A 17,501-nucleotide genomic window follows, 5' to 3' on the forward strand; every position below is an offset into this window, starting at 1 on the left:
CTACATCTTAAACTAGGTTTGCATGACCTAAGGGGTTAATATGACACGGCGAAGGGAGATTTGTGTGTGTGTGTATTGCAAGCCTATTTTCCCATGTCCTATAAATATTATTCTGTGACCCTTGTCTCTAGCTTCATGGGTGCAGGCAATTTTTGAGTGTGTGGTTTCTGTAAGAACATTGATAAAAATCAGTGCATCACGAAGAGTAAACAGGAAGTGTCACAAGCCTGCGGAGGGACGGGGGGGTGGAAGGGGGGGGAATGGGGGGTGGTGGGGGAACATCTTACGACATGCAGAAACTTGGCGCCGTACACAGTAAAACAAAATAACTCTCGCGTCTGGTACAGCGCCTTGTCATGTCAGGAGAAAGCCTTCTACTCACTGTCCTGTAGCGTAGTGGTTAGAACGCTTGCCTCGCAAGTGAAAGGACCCGGGTTCGATTCCCGGGTGAGGCGAGATCTTAGCTAAGTTTCCTTACTCCACACACCTACTTTTACGAAGCAGTAAGTACGAATCCAGTTGTTAATCGTTTGGCGGATCGTTTTCCGGGGGTAATAATCCCTCCCATCAGCGGTTGGGTCTTCATCCTCTCTGCCTCCACCTTTTGGAACTCCATCCCATAGGCCCTTCGCCTCGCTCCCTCCGTCGTCTCTTTCAAGGCCCATTTCAAGACTCTCCTCTTCGACTGTGCCTTCGGCCACCCTCCTACCCCTACCCTCCCTGTTGTTCCACCCCTCCTAATCCCAACCCCCAGCTCGGGTCCAAATCCCTGACTATCCAGCGTCTTGGGACATCCTCTTGGTGTGAAAGGCGCTATACAAATGTAATGTGTTGTTGTTGTTCATTCGCTCTGTCTTAATTGCCCTTTAACTTCTTAAAGGGATCTCCCACAACCATTGCCTGCCAATGCGTTACGCAAGTCACCACTTTATTGCACATTTTCCAATATTAAAAGTTGTAGTTTCCTTTTACAGCCTCGTGTGTTTTATTTTTAGTTATCTTATTTTCCATTAGAAGTGAATTTCGATGTTTCACGATCGTTTATATCTTTCTCATTCGCGTTTTATTTGTGAGTCAAACTGAGCTGCCCCATTGAGCCAGTTCGGGAAAATGCTAAAAATGCTTGCAGACCTCATGGAAAAAGAGGAGGGGGTCCCATTCAACAATCACCTGGATTAAAATGGTCATGACTGTTTGCGGGGATGTTTCCATGTTCAAACTGGCTGCTGCGTTTACCTATACAAAACCAATTCACTTCACATTACTGTGAAGCGCTTTTACACGTGAAAGGCACAATATCAAATGGAAGGATATACCCCCACAGGATCTTTAACACCCACCTGAACAGGCACAGACAGGGAGCTCAGTTTAACGTCTCATCCAAAGGACGGTACCTCCGCAATGCAGCACTGCCCCCAGCACTCTATTGGAGTGTCAACCTCGACTGTGAGCTCAAAGTCCTGATGTGACGGCTTGAACCCAGAACCTTCTGACTCAAAGGCGAGAGCGAGAGTGCTACCGACTGAGCCAGACTGACACCTGGCATGTAGCCAATTTGTGCACCTATGTTATAACTAAGTATTGTTACATTGGGGGCGATTTGGTTTGTGGTAAATCACAGAAAACACCTTAAAAAAAAACCTGATAAACTTTCTGCCTTGTAAGTATTAATGTCCCTGTGTGCGTCTGTGTGTATGTGTGTGTGTGTGTAGTGCTCACGTGATCTGCTATGGAGAAGGATGGCATTCTTGCCTGCCTTAAATGTTTCCTATTGCCTGGGCTCTCTCATAATCACACTCCATTGATCACTAATGCAATGTTTACATCCAATGTCACCACAGCACAGAGCCAGAGGCATCAGGCCATGCTCTGGTTTTAAAGAGAGTTGCAACGAGGCAGCCATAACAACTTATCACGCGATGAAAGAAGGGCGATGTTCGGGGACTAGGGAAGTGTTAAGACCAAATAATGAGTCTGTTTGATCAGGGCCCATGCGATTGTAAAGCTGCTTTGAGCTTGAAGCTCTCTGAGACACGACACTGCGTGAAGGGCACTATATAATCGTACATTGTTGTTGTTGCTTCTCGCATTACTATGAATTGTGCAGAATGGTTGTGACTTGGACAAAGATAAAAGTCCTGTAGGAAAGGTGGAGAAAGGTAGAGTCCTGTAGCATAGTGGTTAGCATGCTCGCCTCGCAAGCAAGAGAATCCGGGTTCGATTCCCGGGCGGGGTGAAACCTTAGGTGAGTCTTCTTACTCCATGTGCCTCTGTTTACCTGGCAGTAAGTAAGAACCCAGTTGTTGGCAGATCGCTTTCTGGTGATAATAATCCCTTAAAAAAAAGTCACTCAATCCACGACTGCTTGTGGGACACTGCTATGTGTGATTGGCTACCGCATTTCGCCCACAAAATATGCAGTCGGTGCACTTAACAGCGTGTTCTGTTAAGCGCTTTAAGGCTTCTCAATGAGGTAATAAGGTGCTATATCAAATGCAAGGAGTATTATTATTATTGAGAGTATTATCTGAAGTTATCCTCAAAGTAAGGAATGGCAACTTGTGTATATATAGCGCCTTCGCGTCTCAGAGCGCTTTAAATAAGGGTGGTGACAGCTCCGAGCAGTGTGCAGTTGAGGTGACCACAGGCCTTTGAAGACAGAGATAGAGAAGGAGAGAGACACAGGGGTTACATAGAAAAGGAGTAGGCCATTCAGCCCCTCGAGCCTGTTCTGCCATTCAATTAGATCATGGCTGATCTGTACCTCAACCCCAAGGCTTGGCTTCCCTCAGTGAGTGAGGAACAGAGCAGCAGGCCCATGTTTGCTGTGCGTAGGAAGCTTTACATAGAAGAGGAAATGGACATTTTGTTTGTTGATGGAAACATAATACATCGCACCCATTCACAGGGACTGATATTTTTCCTTATCCTGACATTGCTCAGGCGCAGGCAAAGCACCACATGACCAAGCACATAAGCAAATCTCACAAGCTTAGCAGTCTCCAAAATCTGCCTAAGTCCAAAGGAGCTGGAAATGGTTGTCTGCAGCCTTTAGTTCCACAGTTAGGGATTTATGGCTGTTTCTGAACTCCATTTCGCTTTCCTTAATATTCCTCTTCAGCTCGACACGCTAGCTGATTTCATTCATCATACAGTAAACAAACCTTTGAAATATAACGCAAGCTTTGACACGTCGACTTAATGTAAAGCTTTGTGCGGATTTGACTTGCAAATATACCATACTACTACTAATAATAATGATAGTAAGCTTTGCAGTTGATTCAGTACCTTATCATGTCATTACCAAAGTGCTTCATAGAATATATTGTAAAGTGGATTGACTCTGTTCTTGGTGGGCGAAACGCAGCAGCCAATTGTCCCACATACAGTCAGGGATTGAGTGATCAAATTATTATTATTTTTTTAGAGGGATTATTGCCCCCAGAAAGTGATCGGCCGATCGCCTAACAACCAGGTTCCTACTTACTGCTAGGTCAACAGAGATAGATGGAATAAGGAAACATGCCTAAGGATATGCCATGCCCGGGAATCGAACCCGGGTCTTCTCTCCTGCGAGGCGAGTGCTGTAATTAATATGCTACAGGACTCCACAATAGCCTTGTGTTATTTTTATCCTCCCAAAAAAAATAATCGCCTGTGTCTCTCTCATTGCCAGGTCTCAAAACACTCCATGTGGAATTGAGACAAAAGTACTCCTACAATGGATTATCTGGTCCAAAAAATGTCAGACTAGACAGAATAGATCCCGATAACCCTTCGGAGTCTGTGGCAGGAAATTACAATTTGTGGGAACTTGATAATCGTTATACCATGTCTTTTGGGTTGAAAAGTTCCTTCATCTCTCTGGGTCCTTAAAACACACGCCCTCCATATATAACTGTTAGCTTGTTGCACCTGCCTAGAAAAATAAGGTCACAGTCACTACACTTCACAGTGAATCCTTTGAAGAGCTTTGAGCTGTCCTCCTGACGTGATAAGGGGCTGTACCATTCAAGGTCTGTCTCAAGACCTTCCTTTTCAACCGCGCCTTTGGTCATCCTCCTACCCCCACCCTCCCTGCCCTCCACCCTTCCTTAACCCAACCCCCAGCTCGGGTGCAAATTCTTGATTGTTCAGCGCCTTGGAACTCGTGAGTTATGACGGCATTGCCATGTTAAGACAAGAATAGTTATCTATCATGACTCTTTATTGTGGATCTGGTCATAATGTGTTACAGTCGTTTTCAGTCAGCGCAGGGTACTTTATGTCAAAGATTGGTGTCCGCATATTAATTCATTAGCATTAACATTAAAAGCAAAAGTAATATCTCCGCGCGCCAGTTATCATATCGAGGATAAGTGCACCTGCAGTTCCATTGTCACGGGGAATGAGCAAGGTGAATGAGGACATGATGTCCGCAGTTGATCTTCAGGCTGAATAGTTCAATATTTTCACGAGGAAGGGTGTGTTCTCCAATGGATTGTCTTTTTTCAGGCTCTATCTATACACAGAGCGAAAGAAAAGCATTTGTGACAATTAGACTACATCTTGCACTCATGCGGGCCAAATATTCTTCAACATATCCCGCTCCCCCCAACTCTTTACCCACAATATTAAACAAAATGTGGTCGTTAAATCAATGACTATTTGTAGAATACTGCTGTGCTCAATTGGTTTGTGCGTTTCGCCCACGAAATACACAGTCAATCCACTTTACAGTATGTCCTGATAGGGCGCTGTTCCAAATGCAAAGATTAGTATTATTATTATTAACTCGGAGCAATTCGGAGCAGTTAATAACTGGAGGGCATTGACTGACACGCCTTTCAGCAGATCAACGGTGAGGATTGGTTTGGCGGGGGAGGGGCAGGTGGGGAGGAATAAAGGGGATAAATTCAGAAACCCCCGCTCTCTGGGGTCTGTAATTGTGTGTGTGTGTGTGTGTGTGTGGTGGGGAGATGGTTAAGAACACAATTAGTGTAGGTTTGTGCTTGTGCCTTTTCCTTTCCGTTTTTGAACTCGTTTTAGTGCTGGGACATGAAGTCAGGTGGCTTCCCAGTATACAACGTGTGATATAATTAGGCAAGTAGGCATCCCTTCAGGACTACAGAGCAATCGTCTGTAAATTACAGGAACCTTTTTTTTCCTGTCTGCGCCTGTTCGGGTGGATGTTAAAGATCCTGCGGCGTTGTTGGAAAAGAGAAGCGAGTTTTTCGCTCCTGGAATCCTGGCTGACAATCAATCCCCCATCAGATAAAATTTGTCATTCACTTTATGGCTGTTTGTGGGCAAAACTGTGCACAAACTGGCTGATGCATTCACCTACAAAATACACAGTCACTTCATTTTACAGTAAAATCCCGCAAAGCGCTTTGAGGCATCCTCACGATGTGAAGAAGCGCGATATCGAATGCAAGGGTTGTTATGACTATGAATCATTGTCGTGCAATTGCTTTGACCCAACGGCACAAAGATTAATTACAGAATGCTATCCCTCCATCACCGATTTCCTTCTTAAATCCTGTAGCGTATCGGTTAGAGCACTCGCCTCGCGAGCAAGAGGATCTGGGTTTGATTCCTGGACGGGGCGAAACCTTATGTAAGTTTCCTTGCTCCACACACCTCTGTTTACCAACAGTAAGTAAGAACCCGGTTGTTAGTCAACTGGCGGATCATTTTTCCGAGGCTAATAATCCCTTTTTTAAAAAAATATGGCCACAACTGTTTGTGGGACATTGCTGTGCACAATTGGCTGCTGCGTTTCTTCCAGAAAATATACAGTCAATTCACTTTACTGAGTATTCCGTGAAGCGCTTGGAGACGTCTTGAAGAAGACGTGATAAGGTGCCATATCAAATGCATGGATTATTATTATAATAATATCATTATTATTAAGACTCAGACACTTGAGACATTCCGAGATAGCGCACCGAAGACTGGTGAGAATAAGCAGAAGCTCTCTGCATAGTGGAGATCTCCCTGCCCTGGCCTCACAACTCCAGAAGGGTACCCCTTACTGAGCCAGCGTGACATTCCCATTCTCCACACCAACTCTCTTTACAGAGGGAACCAACCAACTGAGCGTCAATTTGTAGCGGATTATAGGAAGCTTTGTGCGCTAGGTTTAATTTGGGTCCAGTGGGAAACGGGTTGAGATTCCTCAAAGTGACTTCATGTTCCCCTCTTGCATTCACCACAGAGAATGTCATTGGAGCAAGATTGGCTGTGAAAGGACATGGCACCCCACCGATTTTAGTAATAAATAATAATAATAATGATCCCTAAGTTTGATATAACACCTTATTTTAAAAGGTGGATTGACTGTGTATATAATTTAAAGTGGATTGACTGTGTATTTTGTGGGCAAAACGCGGCAGCCAATTGCGCACAGCAGTATCCCACAAACAGGCGTGGATTGAGTGACCATATTTTTTTGGAGTGATTATTACCCCTGGAAAGCGATCCACCAATCACTAACAACTGGATTCCTACTTACTGCTAGGGAAACAGAGGGGTGTAGAGTAAGGAAACTTGCCTAAGGTTTCGCCCCGCCCGGGAATCCAAACCCGGGCCTTCTCGCTTGCGAAGTGAGCACTACATTACATGATTCCGAGTATTGGAAGCTCAACAAACATGGGAACTGTGGCGGAGATCGAGAGAAGGTGAGTTATTGTGATTTTAAGGAAAGGAATGAGAGTAAAACTTACAGAATGTTGACCACTTAGGTTAAGAGCCATGGAGCGTGAAAATAGTCCAGGATTTCCAAGGACTGGAGTGCTATCAATGCTCATCTGAAGAGGTTGGAGACAAGAAGAAACAGTCAGCATAGATTTAGAAGCAGTTTAAAGAAATAAGTCATGACTCACTAATCCTCTGGTATTCTTTCAGGAGATAATCAAAGCTGTGGATGAAGCCCCCTCAGTAGATATAATTCATTTGGATTTTCAAAAGATAATTGATAAAAGCTTCAGGAATGAGATTTTCACAGACAGTTGAGGCTCGTGGATTGAATAGTAAATTAGCCTGCAGGATTGAGGGGTGGGTTTAGCAATAGGAAGGTTTACAAAGATTTATAAAGACTGTACAGCATGGAAACAAGCCACTCGACCCAACCAGTCCATGCTGGTGTTTATACTCCACACAAGTCTCCCCCGCTTCTTGCTCCCTCTCATATCCTTTTATTCCCCACTCCCTCATGAAGATCTAGCTTCCTCTTGAATTCATCTACACTATCTGATTCAACCACCGCTTCAGGCAGCAAGTTCCACACTCTCACAACTCTCTGCATGAAATAGTTCCTCCTAAATTCTCTTTTAGATCCCCTAGTCGCTATTCCTATATCTGTGCCCCCTGGTTACGGACTCCCCAACCAGTGGAAACATGGAACCAGACTATTTATGTTAACCTTATCGAACACTTCTATTAAAGTTCCCTTTAACCGTCTCTTCTCTAGCGAAAATTCAGATGGTAAAAATCTCCGCTGATTGGACCAGAAAATAGAGGAAAAGTCTGTTCTCAATTCACTGCTGCAAAAGGCAAGGCAAACAAAGTGACAATATGTTAAAAAAAATAAAAAATGTGGTCACTCAATCCATGACTGCTTGTGGGACACTGCTGGGCCCAATTATAATTAGCTGCCACGTTTCAGCCATAAAATATAGTCAATCCACTTTGCAGTATATCACGTGAAGCGCTTTGAGCATCTCAAAAACATAATAAAACTATATTAAATTATTATTATTAGTATTATTGTTGCAATGGAAGTGAAAGTGTGGACCCTGCTGTTGCACTTCTGAGATCTATGTGCTTCAACCGATCAATGGTTGGTAATCGCTTGGGGCTATGTTGTTTCAATCATGTGGTGCAGCAGTCTGCAAAGTACTTGTGAACAAGGGAACAACTTTGGCAGAATGAACTGAGGGCACTCTGCTGTCATGCAAAGGGATATTGCAGAGAGATTAATGCACAAAGGTCCCCACCCCACCCCCTCCCCCCCCCCTCCCCCCGCACACACACACACACACGCCAACAAGTCGAATTCCACACTCTCTATCCCCTGAGCAAGCGAGCGAAATTTGCATGACAAAAAGAGCCTCAAAACATAACCAGACATGCTTACAAATGTACTCAAGCCGTGAGCCAATGCAAAACAGGTCAAAGAGTACCTCCTCACTTATCAACTTGAGCCCTTCCAGAGGTACAGCTACCTGCTGCCGCTGTTTAGTTGAAAAAGTGAAAAATTTTTGGTTCCTTAATGATTCTTCCAGATGGGAAGCAAGAAAGAGAGTGGCAAGAAACAGGCTGATCCTGAATGAACAAACCACGTACTGCATGCAATGTCTCTCCCGGGGGGGTGGGGTGGGGGGGTTGGTGGGCATCCGGATGCAATTGAATTATTGAATTTAAAGGTTTAAACACACAAGCAAAACAATCTTTAAAGTGAGATCGATAGCTCCTCTCCCCACCCCCGTCCCCCCTGTCTCTCCCGACTGAGATATCTCTATAACGGGATCAAAAGGAAAAGATGTGAATTGAAAGAAGCATTTGTTCCAGAAAGCTTTCAATAATCTTAATAACAATATGCCTCGTACTTGACACTGTACCTTGTCGTCGGAACATCTCAACGCTCTTTGTGTGATTCACTATCAAGTGCAGTGACTGTGTATTTTGTGGGCGACTGCTACAGACAATCTGCACACAGCAACGCTCCGCACACAACCACGACGTGAATGACCAATTTTTCCTTTATCTGGGTTACTGTCGGCACGTCCTCATACATGTGCAAACTCCCTTCGCTTGTCGAATAGGGTCACAGGATCGTTAACGTTCCACCTGAACAGTCCACAGGCAGAGACGGGATCTCAGTTTAACATCTCATCCAAAGGACGGCAGCCATGACAATACAGTTCGGGTGCCACATTTGACTGTGAGCTCTAAGTTTCAGTGGAGGAGGGGATCTAAAGCCTTTTGATTCAGAGGCTAGAGTGCTTCTACCAACTAGGCCAGGCTGACACCCAAACACTGAGAGCTATGTTTGCGTGTATCTGTATGTATTTCTCCCCTCTTTACGCCACTCTCAATGCTTTTTCTACCTTATCAATTTGACAATCTTCAACGTACTTCTGTGTCCCCTTCTCTGGTCTCGCTCCACAGCGAAAGCTGAAACTTAATCAGTCAAAACTATCATCGCGTTCCATCCGCCAAACCACAACTCAGCCGGTTCATCAGAAATAATCTCTCAGTGGGCAGCAGTCCACAACACAGATGTGCATGCTCGTTGCTTGACACTGTCAGTGGCACTGAATTGGGAAGCTCATCCATAGAGGCTAAGAAATTGGTAAGACTGTCAAGAGAAATGAACAAAAATGCGGCAGCCGATTGCGAACAGTAATGCCCACAAACAGTCGTGGATTGAGTGACCTAATTATTATTTTTGGGGGGGAGGGATTATTAACCCCAAAAAGCGAACCGTCAATCAACTGACAACCGGGTTCCTACTTACTGCTAGGTAAACAGAGGTGTGCGGAGTAAGGAAACTTGCCTAAGGTTTCACCCTGTCCAGGAATCAAACAAGCTTGTGAGACGAGTGCGCTATCCACTAGGCTACAGCACTCCAGAAACAATGAAAGGGAATTGGGAGTACATTCTTTTGGAGACAATAGTTGGCGATCACGATTGCGAAAGCGCTGATCAGTGATAGCAGAGCAAATTTAATTTCAAATTTAATTTCAACAATTTCAAGCATCCTACTTGAGTTTCACTTAGTTTCCCTTATTCCTTGCGACAAGTACATTACAAAACGTTGATTTGATATTGTTTGAAAGTTTCCAATTTTTTTCCCCCTTTTTTTCCGTATAGTCTCGGTTGCTCATGCTTCAACTAAATGTTGCACCTGAATGTTAGTTACTTCATTCCTGTCACGTTTGACCTGAACTCATTTTTATGTTTTCCCATTTATCCTGATTTCCAAAGTAAAGGCGGATGTTTCCAAGAGAGAAAATAATTCATGCTGTGGAGAGGTTTGCAATGTTTAAGAAAAAAAATCTTCATTGACTGACACAATGTAAAGGTTAGTGTGCTTAAAATCTAATTCAATGGCTTGGCGAGTTCAAACGAGCACAGGTTTCAAACTGAGTGTCAGACAAAGATACAGGCATTTGAGTCAGTGCCTTATAACTTCGTTAAGATGTGTTAAAATCTTTGCTGTGAAGTATAGTTGGCTGTGTATTTGAGGGCAGCAATTTGCACGCAGCAATGTTCTATGAACGGCAGTGAAGTGATTAACCAATTTTATCTTGGGGGAGAGACAGGGGGAGGGGGAATTTGTTGGCTAGGACACCAGGAGAAACTCCCTTTTCTTTTTGTATAGTGGCATGGGATGTGTAACATCCACCTGAACGGGCACAAATGGGGAACTCGGTTTAACGTCTCATACAAAGGATGGTGCCACAAACAGTGCAGTGCTACCCTAATGCTGCATTGGAGCATCAGTCTAGACTGTGAGTTGATGTCCTGACGTCAGCAACCCATTAGCAATGAATTGAGAAGCTCCTATTCTCTGTCTGCCCCACAAATTCAAGGTCTGAACAAACCAAATGTCAGGTACTACGAGAAAGCCAGTCAGCACAATAGACATTTTTCAACTAGACGGGGCCAGCACCTCAATATAGCCAATGACTTTGTTGACATAGCTATCGTTTTGCTGAAAATGCCAGGCTCACTTTTTATTGCATTTCAACCAACGTTTTCTTTGATGCAAATCAAGCATCAGTTTTTTCACACGGCTCAAACAGTGCACCATGAATTCAGGTTAACAATAATAACAATTCATAAGAACCTAAGAACATAGGAATTGTGAGACTAAAGAAGACCAAGGTCCATCCAGTTCACCTTCCACCATCCTGGCAGTCGCATGAACATGTCATGAGTGTTGGTGGGTAGCAGCAACTACTATAAATATTCATAATAATCGAAGTAATAATAATAATAATCCTTGCATTTGATATAGCACCTTATCATGTCGTTGAGACATCTCAAAGTACTTCATAGAATATTCTGTAAAGTGTATATTTTGTGGGCGAAACACAACAACCAATGGCGCACAGCAATGTCCCACAAACAGTTATGGACTGAGTACCAAATTATTATTATTATTATTATTATTTCTTTGAAGGGATGTCATGACCCACAACCCCCTCCCGCAAGATAATATTATTTATTCACTTTCTTGGCTGTTTGTGGGACATTAGTGAATGCAAACTGCTTGACATGTTCTCCTGCAAAATACGCAGTTGCTACTTTCCAGCAAATCTTGTGAAGTGCACTTTGAAATGTCCTCCCAACTTGAAAGGTGCTGTGTCACATGTACAGACTATGATTGCTCTTCCTTAGACGTGTCTGACAGGAGTGCCCAGTGGCTTAGGCAAATCTAATACCCACATGTTATTAATACAATATATGAGCCTGAGGGCATTGTATTTCGAACAGTCTGGACCGTCAGACATGATTTCTGTGAAACACAAATTGCTTGAGATTCGCGGTTTGCATCTAATTTTATAACAATCATAATAATAATCCTTGCATTTGATAAAGTGCCTTATCACATAATTGAGACATCTCAAAACTCTGTACAGAATATACTGTAAAGTGTATTGACTGTATATTTTATGGGCGAAACGCGACAGCCAATTGTACACAGCAGTGTCCCACAAACAATCGTGGATTGAGTTACCAAATTATTTTAGTTTATTTATTTGAAGGGATTATTACTCCCGGATAGTGATCCCTCAATCGACTAACAACCGGTTCTTACTGACTGCTTGTTAAACAGAGGCATGTGGAGTAAGGAAACTTGCTCAAGGGTTTGCCCTGCCCAGGAATCAAAAACCCAGGTTCTCTTGCTTGCGGTGCGAGTGCTCTAACCACTACAATGTAGTGCTCTACAGGACAATGGATCGCTTCCTCTCCCATGACCACCATCACCATTACTGCACTGGATTATCAGCATGCATAATGAGTTCAAGTCCTGACGTGGGGACTTGAGCCTACAACCTTCTGACCCGAAGGCAAGAGTGCTACCAAGTGAGGCGATCTGACAATGCACATCATTGTCAAAGTCGTTGCACTTTCTCACCCAAGTTTCTCACTTTATCATGCACTTCCCCACCGTTATTTTTCTTCTTTCCAAAATAAGTGGGCTGGCTATTATTCCATCAAGTGGTGAAGTATTTCAATCAACTTTTATCTCCGAACGGTCAACTTACTGCTTTGTACGTTGAGGCCTCCCCACCCCCCAACCCTATCGGACCTATTTATTTCCCAAACAAAATCCCAACCCCTTAAAATAGCAATTCACAATTAAGAGGTATCATTGCTGAAACTGAACTCCATTGCCCTTTCTAGCCTGCAAGCTCTTATCCATATTCTTTGCCAAAACGCAATCTAATTCCCTCTCGAATACGCTGGTGAATTTTGTTTGTTTAAACGAGGCTCGGTTTCAGATTTCGCTTGATTTAGGATCAAGAACACTAAAGCTGGATCCTAAAGCGCTGTTTGTCGGGAGACATTCTTGTGTGGAGCGAGTCTTTCAGTTAAGTTTATTTGCATGTGTGAACGGGGCAGAGGATTATATTTTGCNAAAAAATACCTGTCAGTTGGCTATTCTTACATACCCAAACCTCGCCTGTCAGTTTGTTGGCAATCAAGGAACTTGTCAGATGTATGAAATGCAAACTTCAACTAAATTAACCGAGACCTATGTAAATCACCTATTGCAGAGTGTCTTATCTCTCTCCAGCGATAATGCTGAGTTTTTTTCGAATCAAATATTGGTATTTTGAAACCTTATGCTTGATTGCTTAACGCTTAACACTTAACGCTATATTACACAAAGACATCTCAAAGCGTTTCACGCACCTTTTTCTGTGTAGTGTAGTGTGGTGACTGGCCAACTCGGCAGGCCAAGGCCCACAAACAACCAAACGGTTACCAAACTAATTTGAGATGAATTATCAGATTAGTTTAATAACAAAACACTGCTTTTCAAATCGCGTGATTGGTTCTTCAAAAAAAATAAAAATTTGGTCACTCAATCCACGACTGTTTGTGGGACGCTGCTGTGCGCAATTGGCTGCCGCGTTTCACCCATAAAATACATAGTCACTTCACTTTACAGTGTATTCTGCGAACCGCTTTGAGATGCCTCGAAGACGTGATCAAATGCAAGGATTATTATAGGATTATTATTTAAAAGGCACCTCAATTTTAGTGTCTCATCCTCAAGCCCCTCTGACATTGCAGAACTCCTCCAACACGGCACTGGAATGTCAGCCTAGACCACGAGCTCCTAATGCAGGCCCTAAACCCACAACCTTGTGTCGCAAAACGCGGGTGTGCTACCTACTGAATCAGCCTGACATGTGATCTCTCCTTCACGCCCTTCTCCATCATAATTTGCGTAACTGTGGCACTTGAAACCTAAAAAGGCTAAGTGTGCAAAGAAATAGAAGACGACTGTTTATGAGAAGCAGAAATCAAGCTAAAAAAAAATACCCTGTTCGAAAAACGTTCCCTGTTCTGTTGTGTGGGCGAAGGAAACATTTAATGACTGTTTTTCTGGGCTCCATCAATCACTGCTGTTTAATCATAAGAGACTCAAGAAAAGTTTGATCTATAAGGCACCAATGAGTTGTTTGTGTTTGTAAACAACAGTCTCAAAGCCGAGCTGCTTTTTATTTTGAGTTTCTTGCTTGGAACTTGATGCAAACAAATGCAAGGAGGTTGAACTCTGCTGTGCGCAACTGACAGCCGCGTTTCGCCCACAAAGTTCACAGCCACTACACTTTGCAATAAATTCTGTGAAGCACGCTGAAACGTGATAAAGCACTGTATCAAATGCAAGGAGTTGTTCACGTTCATATGTAGGTTGAGCAAAAGCAGAGAAGAAGAGATAAGTTCAAAAAAAATGTCACTTCTCGGCTGTTCGGGGGACACATCGCTGCAAATATCCTCCTACAAGCTATACGGTCGCTAGAAAATCCTGCGAGGTGCTTTGAGATACGACAACAACAACAACTCGTTATTTGTATAGTGCCCTTCACGCTTTTGCTCCAGGAGACTACCCTGACGTGAAGGGGTGCTATATAAATGAGATGTGCCCCTGACGTGAAAGGCACCATGTCAAATGCAAGAATTATTTTATGGTAAGATTTAAATGTGCGTGCACAGAGCAGGAAGTGAATGTCAGCACCACCCTGATGACGCGGAGGGCGATCATTTATTTTCCGCGCCCACTGATGCCACTTTCTACCTTGCGCCTGTGCTGACCAGTAAATTTCCCTGAGGAGCCTGCGTACTTCAAGGTCAAACATTCCTCAAGAGAGAAACACCATGTTGCCCAGTGGCCAGAAAATGAAAGGGAGCAAGCGAGACAGAGAGAGAAAGAGAGAGAGAGACAACCCATTAGAATGCTCATCAGAAAAAAAACATCTGCTATGTCCTCCCACAGAGACGCCCGTAATATTATCGCGATCATCTGTTAAGTCTGGTTGCCGCACAGCATTCAGGATTCTTAACACTTTAACCTGGAGACTGCAGTCGAGACATCAGAAAGTCAAGACTGACCAATCTAATTACTATTGGTGTGTGCCTTGGAGCCACACATTTTGGTTGGGCCTGAGTTTGCTAACGACTTCCCCATCTCCCATAAAATGCCACCAAACAAGAATTTCACAGTAAATGTCATTTTTAATCCATTTAGTGCCTTTGCTATTTTTTATTCCTCCCCCTCCCTTCCCCCGAGAAACGGCAATTTACAAATTAGCCCTTCGACTGCTATAGGGATTGGCAATTCTCTCGTCAAGAAGACAAGTAAGAACATAAGAGTTTGCTGGACAGAAGAAGACCAAGGTCCATCCAGTTTGCGTTGCACCATCCTGGCAGTCGCATTTACATGTCATGTCCCAAACTATATGCTGTATATGCCAACCATATTTCAGATTGTTCTGCTGGGTAAATCCATTGGGGCTGTCATTTAGTGATTTCTATAACTCAACAAGTGAAATTTATCATAAATATGTGTGTGCCAGCCTCCAATTAACAGTCGGACACTGTTTTGCATCAATATCTTTTTATCAAGTCAAATGCCACACACTAACTGTAAGGGAACACCCTGATTGTTGCAAATAACTGCTACTGAGCACAACAAATAATTTACACTTGCCTTACACTCGGGACGAAGCTGGGGATATGGGGGAGGGTGAGAGGTGTCTGGTTGCAGAGCGATAGGTCTTCAGATGGGTTTGGAAGGCAGATGGGGAGCAGGTGAGGCAGAGGGATTTCGGAAGAGCAATGAAGAAAGCGGAGGGGAAAAGCGGGGCAAATCCCACCCACTGAAGCTAGAGCATAGGTAGCAAAGCGGGAAATTAAGCAGGTCAGAGTTAGCGGAGCAGAGGGAGTAGATTGGGTGCAAAGATTAGGTGCGACAAGGTGGTGGAGGAAGTTGAAGGTAAGGACGAGGATCTTGTATTTGATCCATGGGGAACAGAGGGAGCTGGCCTAACGGCGTCGACTGCGGGAGAGGATGCGAGCTGCAGAGTTCTGAATTGTCTGGAGCTTGTGGAGAGTGGAGCTGACAAGGCCAGAGAGCAGATATTGGGAAAGATTCAAAGATGTGGATTGTGCTGTGTTGGGTTTGAAAGGCACTATATCAAATGTGAAGATCCTTATTATTATTATTATCAGTAGTAGTATATTATGATTATTCGACATACAACATGAGTTTTATGCTTCTAATCTTCCCATTTGCAGTTCTTCTCTCTGTTCGTATGCACACATACATACAGGGCACGATAAATCACAGTATTATTTCCCACATTAAAGTCGCTGTCTTTACAAAGAGATGAATTGATATTTGGCAACTGTTATTGCACCTGCAGTGCGAAGTGCAGTTAACCATTGCACAGCCAGAACACTTTGGTTTGTAATCCTTACAAGTCTTTACTAGCACTATATCACGTCAACAAAATGTCTCAAAGCATTTATTGTACATTGCAGTGACTTAGTATTTTGTTGGCGAATGCAGCAGAAAATTTGAGCACAGCAAAGTCCTGCAAACATCCATTGATTGAGTGACCGATTTTTATCTGAAGAATTGTTAGCTCGGACACTGAGTGAAATTCCCCTCTCTTTCCGAACAGTGCCGTGAGATCTGTGACGTTCGCTTGAACAGGGTTTAACATCTCAAGGCTGTTTGCAAGACATTGCTGTGTGCAAATTGGCTGCCAACATTCTGATTTACAGTGAAGGTAAAGGAAGGCTTGAGTGGGAATAAGTGATATTCTCGAAGACGTAACAATACAGATTGGATTGGCATTTGTCAATGTGTTCATGTCGCGGTCCATTGGAAAGCTTTTAGCAAGCTGGTGACACAAAATCACGCTTGTTAAAGTCTAGGAATGTAAAAGCATAGGAGAACATTATTGATCAGACCAAGCTATCAGGACATTTGTGCATTCATCTCAGTCAGAAGTGTTGATTCTGACACCAATACATTCAGAAATAGCAGAGCAGAGGGAGTAGTTTAGGTACAAAGATAATAATAATAATAACAATAATAATAATCATCCTTGCATTTGATATAGCGCTTTTCACGGCTTCTAGATGTCTCAAAGCGCTTCACAGAATATGCTGGAAAGTGAATTGACCGTATATTTGTGGGCGAAGGATTGGGTGCGACAAGGTGGTAAAGGCATTCAGAAATTGGACACAATCATATCTGCTGCTGTTTCTTATGAATACCAACTTACCCAAGGGGAGAAATTCTACCTGGATAGAGATTTACTCTATTTATGTAACATCTTAGAGCATCTTTGACAATCTTTTTAAAGACAGCAGTGTCCCACAAACAGCCATGGGGTGAGTGACCAAGTTTATTTGGGGGGATTGTTGGCCAGGACATCGGAAGAGGGAATCTCCCTTCTCTTTTCGAATAGTGCCATGTGATATTTAACATCCACCTGAATAGGCAGACGGATGTCATCTGAATAACATCTCATCTGAAAAACGGCACCTCCGACAATGCAACACAACCTCAGCATTGGAAAGTCAGCTTAGACTATGTGATTCCAATTCCTGATGTGGGGCTTGATCCCACAATCTTCTGACACACATTAGGCGCAGGTAGCATTTGTTCCCACACAAGCATAAAACCATATTATTGTATGACTGATGCTGAACAGCTGTTGACAAATATCAAACATTAGCATATGTAATGAGCTTGTGAACACAACTTTGTGCCTTCCAAATGCAGGCCATGAAATGCTTTCAACAGTATGGACCGTAGTAGAAAATAAAACACCACTCGGAATTTCAAACACTATTTGGGGAAATTGCAAATGCCCTTAAGCACTAAATCTACATGATGCATCACACTGCTTCAGCTGAATTCTCAGCTGCAGCACCACTTAACACTGACACTCCTTGCAGAATGTTCTCAACGCTAT

At 43.4% G+C, this 17,501-nt stretch overlaps 1 long non-coding RNA gene across 4 annotated transcripts in view; it reads right to left on the reverse strand.

Moving 5' to 3' along the window:
* Window positions 1-4,201: 4,201 nt before the first annotated feature.
* The window catches only part of LOC103184375, a 43,060-nt gene continuing 29,760 nt past the window's right edge, over window positions 4,202-17,501 (reverse strand). For all 4 annotated transcript variants that reach the window (XR_006085263.1, XR_006085264.1, XR_006085262.1 and 1 more), the window contains 2 exons: window positions 6,708-6,791; window positions 4,202-4,501 (listed from right to left, as the gene is read on the reverse strand). This is a non-coding gene — a long non-coding RNA (uncharacterized LOC103184375). The remainder of the gene's footprint in view (window positions 4,502-6,707; window positions 6,792-17,501) is intronic.

This window comes from Callorhinchus milii, unplaced genomic scaffold (genome assembly GCF_018977255.1).
Source record: "Callorhinchus milii isolate IMCB2004 unplaced genomic scaffold, IMCB_Cmil_1.0 Scaffold8, whole genome shotgun sequence".
Taxonomy (NCBI): Eukaryota; Metazoa; Chordata; class Chondrichthyes; order Chimaeriformes; family Callorhinchidae; genus Callorhinchus; species Callorhinchus milii.